We start from the raw sequence: 6,999 nt of genomic DNA, 5'->3' as shown, positions 1-6,999 counted from the left end.
ATGCACTTGATGATGTAGTGACAGGTATCTGTTCTTTTATGATTTTGTCCCATATGTATTGGGAAATTCTCGTACATCTTATACATGATTCTGTATGAATTGCATTGACATATGCTTTATTCTATTGGGTCTGTATATACTGTAGTATTGATTTCTTTATCTTTTAGGGGAAAGATTGATACCAGTGAATTCTGTAAATATCGTATACAGCAGTAAAGTGAGAATGAGATTGAGTTAGATTATGTTGTACTTGTATTGTCTGATTCTGGCAACATTATTGATATGAATATATTGAACAAGTACAGAGCTATTGTAGATTCTTGTCAGGAGATGGTAAGATTCGGACCTGAAATGGCCGAAGAATGAATAATGTACGGTAAGGATTTTCAATTTTGAATTCCTTTGATTTCTGTATTAATTATGATTCGATGATTATCGAAAGGAATGGAGTTATTCCTTATGCATTCAGTTGATTACTGAAAAATGAATATACCATGAGCTGATTTGTCAGTAGCAGGAGAAATGCTAAAGTCTTTCTAGATGAAATTCCGGATTTTCCTTATATCAGGGAGAGTGATTTCCGCCTTGATTTGATAACAGGTACTGGTTTTATTTTAGACGTCCGTACAGAATGATATTGATTGATTTGAAAGAATTGAAATATCAGTTAGAGGATTTACTGACCGAAAGTTACATCTGATTGTGTGTTTCTCTGTAAAGTACTTCAGTTCTGATTATGGGTTGATGAATCCGGTATTCAGAGGTATTCTGATGATTTTATGCCGTTTATCTATGATATTTTGTGATATACTCGTGGCATATGACTGACTAAATTGAATATCTTGTATTGAAGAATCTGAGAACTGAAATTGTTGTATACAGAAATTGTTCAGATATGAATCTTGATTTAAACAGATTGTATACCGAGTATGTGATATCCGAATATGGTATACCGATTGATATTAGCACAGCTGAGGCAGTGATCTGTGGCTGAGAATGATACCGATGTCAGAAACTTCTTTATTTTCTTGCCTGAGTTTAACAGATTATTGTATATGTGACTATTGTTTTGAAATTGCTTGAGAATTGTTATTGTTCTAAAACAGTATTTAAGACAGATTATATTGTTTGGGGGACATTATATCCGAAGATGATATAGCAGTTGATCTAAACAAAGTCGAAGATGTGACAAAGATTATTGGGAACCGTTGAGAGTATATACAGTTCCATCCGAATCAGAGCTGATTTTGAGAATTAAAGCAGTCCAGAAGTTTAATCAGAATGTTCAGAACTCGGTTTCGATAATCAGAACAGGGTGTCGATCAGAATATCAGGTAGGTAATACTGTATTATATGTAAATAATCGACTTGTTTGTGCCGAATATTTCGAATCTGAAATGACAGATATAGTCAGAAGCGCACGGTAGTCGATTCAGTATTTATTCTGGTGACAGAAAATGTATGATTATTCAAAAAGACAGTTTTGATATAAACAGAGGAGATCTGTGCTAGCAGAGTTTGTACTGAAATGTATGCATCGTCTACAGATGAAGACAGAAAAATAGAAAACATGAGGTTGGTTATATAGATTATCGATTCTTGAGTAGAAATGGGAGTACATTTCTATGGATTGTGTAACGACACTACTGAAATCTGGATAGATTGTGCTATGATATATTTATGATTAACAGATTGCTTGAATCTGCTTATATGATGTTGTACAGGATGACGTACAGATACGACCAAACGACTGAGATTTATGTCAGAAAAAGGGGTCAAATGGTAATGAATGCCAAAGTTGATTATATCAGAATGTGATTTTCGTTTGATTTTGTACTTTTGGCGGAATATACAATAAACTCTTTCACTTATCGTCTATAGATCGACAGATAGTTGAAGCAACTATCCTGATACTGGAGGATATCCAGGAACTGGTAGTGCTGGATTTTAGCACTAGGTTGACATGATTTATTGTCACTTGTAAATTATTGTATAACGATACCTATCAGATGAGTATCGAAATAGCATCATTCGAGGCATTGTACAGTGAGAACTGCAGATTTTATTCGTATGGGAATTATATCTCCGAGATACCTGAGATTGGATCGAATGGAATCAGAGATATGAAAAAGAAATTGAAACTGATTTAGAAGAAAATAAAGACAGCTCAGAATAAATAGATTGAATATATCAACGTCGGATGATGACTGTTGATATTTGAAGCTGGAAGATTGAATATAACCTCGATTGGAATTATCAAAGTTGATAGGAAATGTTAATGTTGATTTATTATGAGCTGTTGATGGGTATATACGGATGTTATATAGCCAGTATTGTGAAATTAATTCTGTTAGAATTATTTCGAGTGGTATTATGAGATTATACTTCTTGAATGATTATTCCGGGGTGAAATCAGAGATTCGTGAAAGAAAGATATTTTAGGATGAAGACTATTCCTTTTGTGAAAGTTCAATGGAGTCGTTATGATACTGAAGAAATTATTTGGGAAACAAAATCTGAGGTGAGACTGAGATTTCAGAATTGTTTCATTGCAATGAGTTTTCTGATTAACCTCTATTATACATTTCTTTCTTTATCTGATTTGATTGCCTATGATTTCGAGGACGAAATCGAATCTTAGGGGGGGAGAAATGTAAGGCCCAAGAAATTTATCCTATTAATCTGAAATGATTTAGTGATTAATTGATGTGATTATAGACGGAATGAATCAGACCAGGAAAGAAGAGAAAAGACGCGAAATATGTGCAAGGGAGATGCCATCCGCGCACATGCGCGATCTGGTGCGCACACATGCGCGGGTTTGGCAGAAGACCCTAGGCATATGCGCGAGGTGTCCAGTAGCCAAGGAGCTATAACAAAACATTGCGCGCACATGCGCGACGTGAGCCACGCACATGCACGAGATAGGCAGAGAGTTGGGCGCACATGCGCGGGGTGAAGTCACGCATATGCGCGAGTGAGGGTGTGCACGAGACAGTAGGTCTCGCGCATATGCGCGAGCCGAGTGCGCGCATATGCGCGAGTTGATAAATTCAGAAGTGCCGGGCAGAAAGCCAGGCGCATATGTGCGGGCCTTGGGCGCGCATATGCACGCGACATGCAGAAGGAAAATAAGCCACTTGGTCTTGGAATGCTCGAAATTATATATATATGTATATATCATGAATTCAATTGAGAATTCATAAACCGAGGGAAGCTTCGTGTAATGCCCGGTTACTCGTACAAATGATAATAATGCGTTTATGTCATTTATTATATAGTTATTTAGCTCATCAGATTTCACGTAATGATTGAGTTATCAATATTGAGATTAAACATGAGTTTATATTGTCTATGATGTATTGAGAATAAATATGTGTTAAAATAGTGGTAGTAAGAGGTGTAGGTAGAAGTAGTGTAATGAAAGTTGGTATAGGACTGCAGGAAATGAGACGAAATTGTGGTAGTTGTTACGGGTTTTAGCATAATGATTTGAATATTGATCCAAATTGTGTGAGGCCTTAACCATTAGAAAGCTAAGATATGATGTTACAACTTTCATGTTTTGAGTTTTGTCCAAATCACTGTGGAAGACAAGCCAAAAGCGCCCCGAAGTGGGTCGTGTGTATCGTCACTCCACAATGACACATGTTGGGAGAATGGGTATAACCTTTTACTCAGACCTCCAAATGCCATGAAACCAATTGGAGATTCAAGCCAAGAGATAGGGCTACAACTTTCCTGTTTACCACTTTTTCAGATTATGAACAAAAGAGCCGTTTCTGGAGCAATCTTTGATGAAACAGTGTGCAGGGCAGAACATGTGGCGCCCGTGCGGTAGAATATGACCGCCCGAGCGCCGGTACATTACAAGTTCAGTATTTTTCCGTCGGTGCACGAATTTTTCATCTTTTGGGCAGAATGTTTGGCGCCCGAGCGGTAATATATTACCGCCCGAGCGCCGCTGTGTATTTAAGGGGATAAGCTTCGACTTTTCTGCACATCTTCAAAAAGTTATCAATTCCTTCACAGCAAATCTCGAGAGAAAAACCTAGAAAACACTTCCCATCAGCTTTTTCTTCTTCTCCTTCATCATTTTGAAGTGATAACTTAATTCTCTATCACAAGAACATCTTATAGATGTAAGTTTTCTTCTCTTTTAGTTGTTCTACATGTACAGGAGTGATTTTCACCTAGTATATACATAGTGATAGATTTATTGATGTATTTGACAGTATAAGAGCGAGAAACACCGTCTCGAACCAGTGTTCGTAAGCTTGGACGGTAAGTTGGCATGTTCTTGAAGTAATACATGAGTAGTATTATGTTTTCAAATACTTCTCATTGATTATTGCTATATGTACATTGTTAGTATGTTTATTGATGAAAACATAGCACCATATTCCATTGTTATGTATTAAATACGTAAGGAACTCATGAATATTGAAGAGGGGTGCTATGTTATGAACATGAACATGAAAGGAAAAAGACTGATTTTTTTACATGATATAGAGCTTGTTGACATCATGGGTGGTTTTAAGTCCACCAAAGCTATTGGCCAATATATGTTCATGGGGCGTGGGGTTGCCAAAGGTTGCTCCCTGATGTCCAACACAGTAGTAGCTATATAATAAAGCAAGCACGGTAGTACAGGTCAACTAATGAGGCTCAAGTACAAAAATGAACATGAATATATGCTATGATATGACATAGTTTAAAGATTCATTGTTGTCACGACTTGATATGTATGTTCTTTCGACGCATATTGATACGTACAAGTGCCAATTTATTGAGTTTTATAAACTCACGTAGCTCATGTATTACAGGATCAGGTAGTGAAGAGACGTAGGATGCCGGTTCGCCAATGGATACTTGTGACGTGCCTCACCTTGATTATAGGGAGTTGAACAAGGTGACAATCAAAAATAAGTATCCACTCCCCAGAATTGATGATTTGTTTGATCAATTATAAGGAGCTGCCATTTTTTCGAAGATTGATTTACGATCAGGCTATCATCAACTAAAAGTGAAATCAGATGATATCTCAAAGACTGCCTTCCGAACCAGGTACGGGCATTATGAATTTCTTGTAATGCCATTTGGACTAACGAATGCACCAGCTGCTTTCATGGATTTAATGAACAGAATTTTCAAGCCATTTCTAGACAAGTTCGTGATTGTGTTTATAGATGATATTCTCATCTACTCACGAACTGTAGAGGAGCATCGAGAACATCTGGATTAGTTTTGAAAACTTTGAAAGATAAACATTTATATGCCAAATGGAAGAAATGTGAATTTTGGCTTGAACAAGTATCATTCTTGGGTCATATCATTTCAAAAGAAGGCATATCAGTGGATCCAAGTAAGATTGAAGCTGTTAATAACTGGCTAAGTAGTTTTCTTGGGTTAGCTGGTTATTACCGTCGGTTTATAGCGGGGTTTTCTAAGATAGCATTGCCTTTAACTGCTTTAACAAGAAAGAATGTGAAATTTGTATGGAACGAAGCATGTGATCACAGTTTTCAAGAGTTAAAGGCAAAATTGACATCAGCACCAGTCCTTGCTATACAAGAAGGACCAGGAGATTTTGTGGTAAACAGTGATGCTTCCGAAACAAGGTTTAGGAGCAGTTTTAATGCAGCACGGGAAGGTGATTGCTTATGCCTCAAGACAATTGAAGGAATAAGAAAAGAACTATCCCACACATGATTTAGAACTGGCAGCAGTGGTATTTGCGTTGAAAATATGGCGCCATTATCTGTATGGCGAACGGTGTGAAATATACACGGACCACAAGAGTTTGAAATATTTATTCACGCAAAAAGAATTGAATATGAGACAACGACGTTGGTTGGAATTAGTGAAAGATTATATGATTGTGTTATTAACTATCATCCAGGTAAAGCCAATGTGGTTGCGGATGCATTAAGTCGAAAGTCCAGTTCTATTGCTGCAATGCAAATACAAGAACAAATTTTATGGGATTTACAGAACTTGAAGATTGATGTTATTCCAAAAGGGGATGTAATCCAGTTATCATTCCTCATGATCGACCAACGCTTGCAGACAGGATTAAGGTTGAACAAAATACAGATAATGAATTACAGCAATTGAGGCAGCGAGATGAAGAAAAAGGAAATTTGAACTTTGAATTGAATGGGGAAGGAATATGGACATATCGAGGGAGATTGTGTGTTCCAAAGCAAGGAACGATTAGAACCGACATTCTTATTGATGCTCATGCTACTCCTTATTTGATCCATCCAGGAGGCACAAAAATGTACAAGGATCTGAAACCATTATTTTGGTGGCCAGGTATGAAAAAAGACATTGCTCAATTTGTTGCACAGTGTCTAACTTGTCAACAGGTCAAGACTGAACATCAAAGACCAGCAGGACTCCTGAAACCACTACCCATTCCTGAGTGGAAATGGGAACATATCACAATGGATTTCATCCTTGGTTTGCCAAGAACACAAAGAGGATTCAATGCTATATGGGTTATTGTGGATCGACTTACGAAATCAGCTCACTTTCTTCCGGTGAAGACCACATACACGATGAATCAATATGCTGAAGAATACATCAAAGAGATAGTGAAGCTTCATGGCATCCCAGTGTCCATTGTATCAGATAGAGATCCCAAATTTACATCTGCATTTTGGAAAAGCTTGCATCATGCTATGGGAACTCGATTGTCATTCAGCATAGCATTCCACCCTCAAACTGATGGACAATCAGAACGAGTGAATCAGATCTTAGAAGATATGTTGAGGGCATGTACTATTGACTTCCCAGGTAGTTTGGACAGTAAACTACCGTTGGCTGAGTTTACATATAACAATAGCTATCAGTCAAGCATTGGAATGGCACCATATACTGCATTATATGGTAGAAAATGTCGATCTCCAGTACATTGGGATGAAATAGGAGAAATGAAATTATTAGGCCCTGAATTGGTACAACAGACAGCTGAATTGGTAACCAAGATCAGAG

The sequence above is a fragment of the Primulina tabacum genome, chromosome 4, assembly GCF_025594145.1.
Source record: "Primulina tabacum isolate GXHZ01 chromosome 4, ASM2559414v2, whole genome shotgun sequence".
NCBI classification, from domain to species: domain Eukaryota; kingdom Viridiplantae; phylum Streptophyta; class Magnoliopsida; order Lamiales; family Gesneriaceae; genus Primulina; species Primulina tabacum.
The sequence above is the reverse complement of the archived record's forward strand: the minus strand, read 5'-3'. Positions refer to the sequence as shown.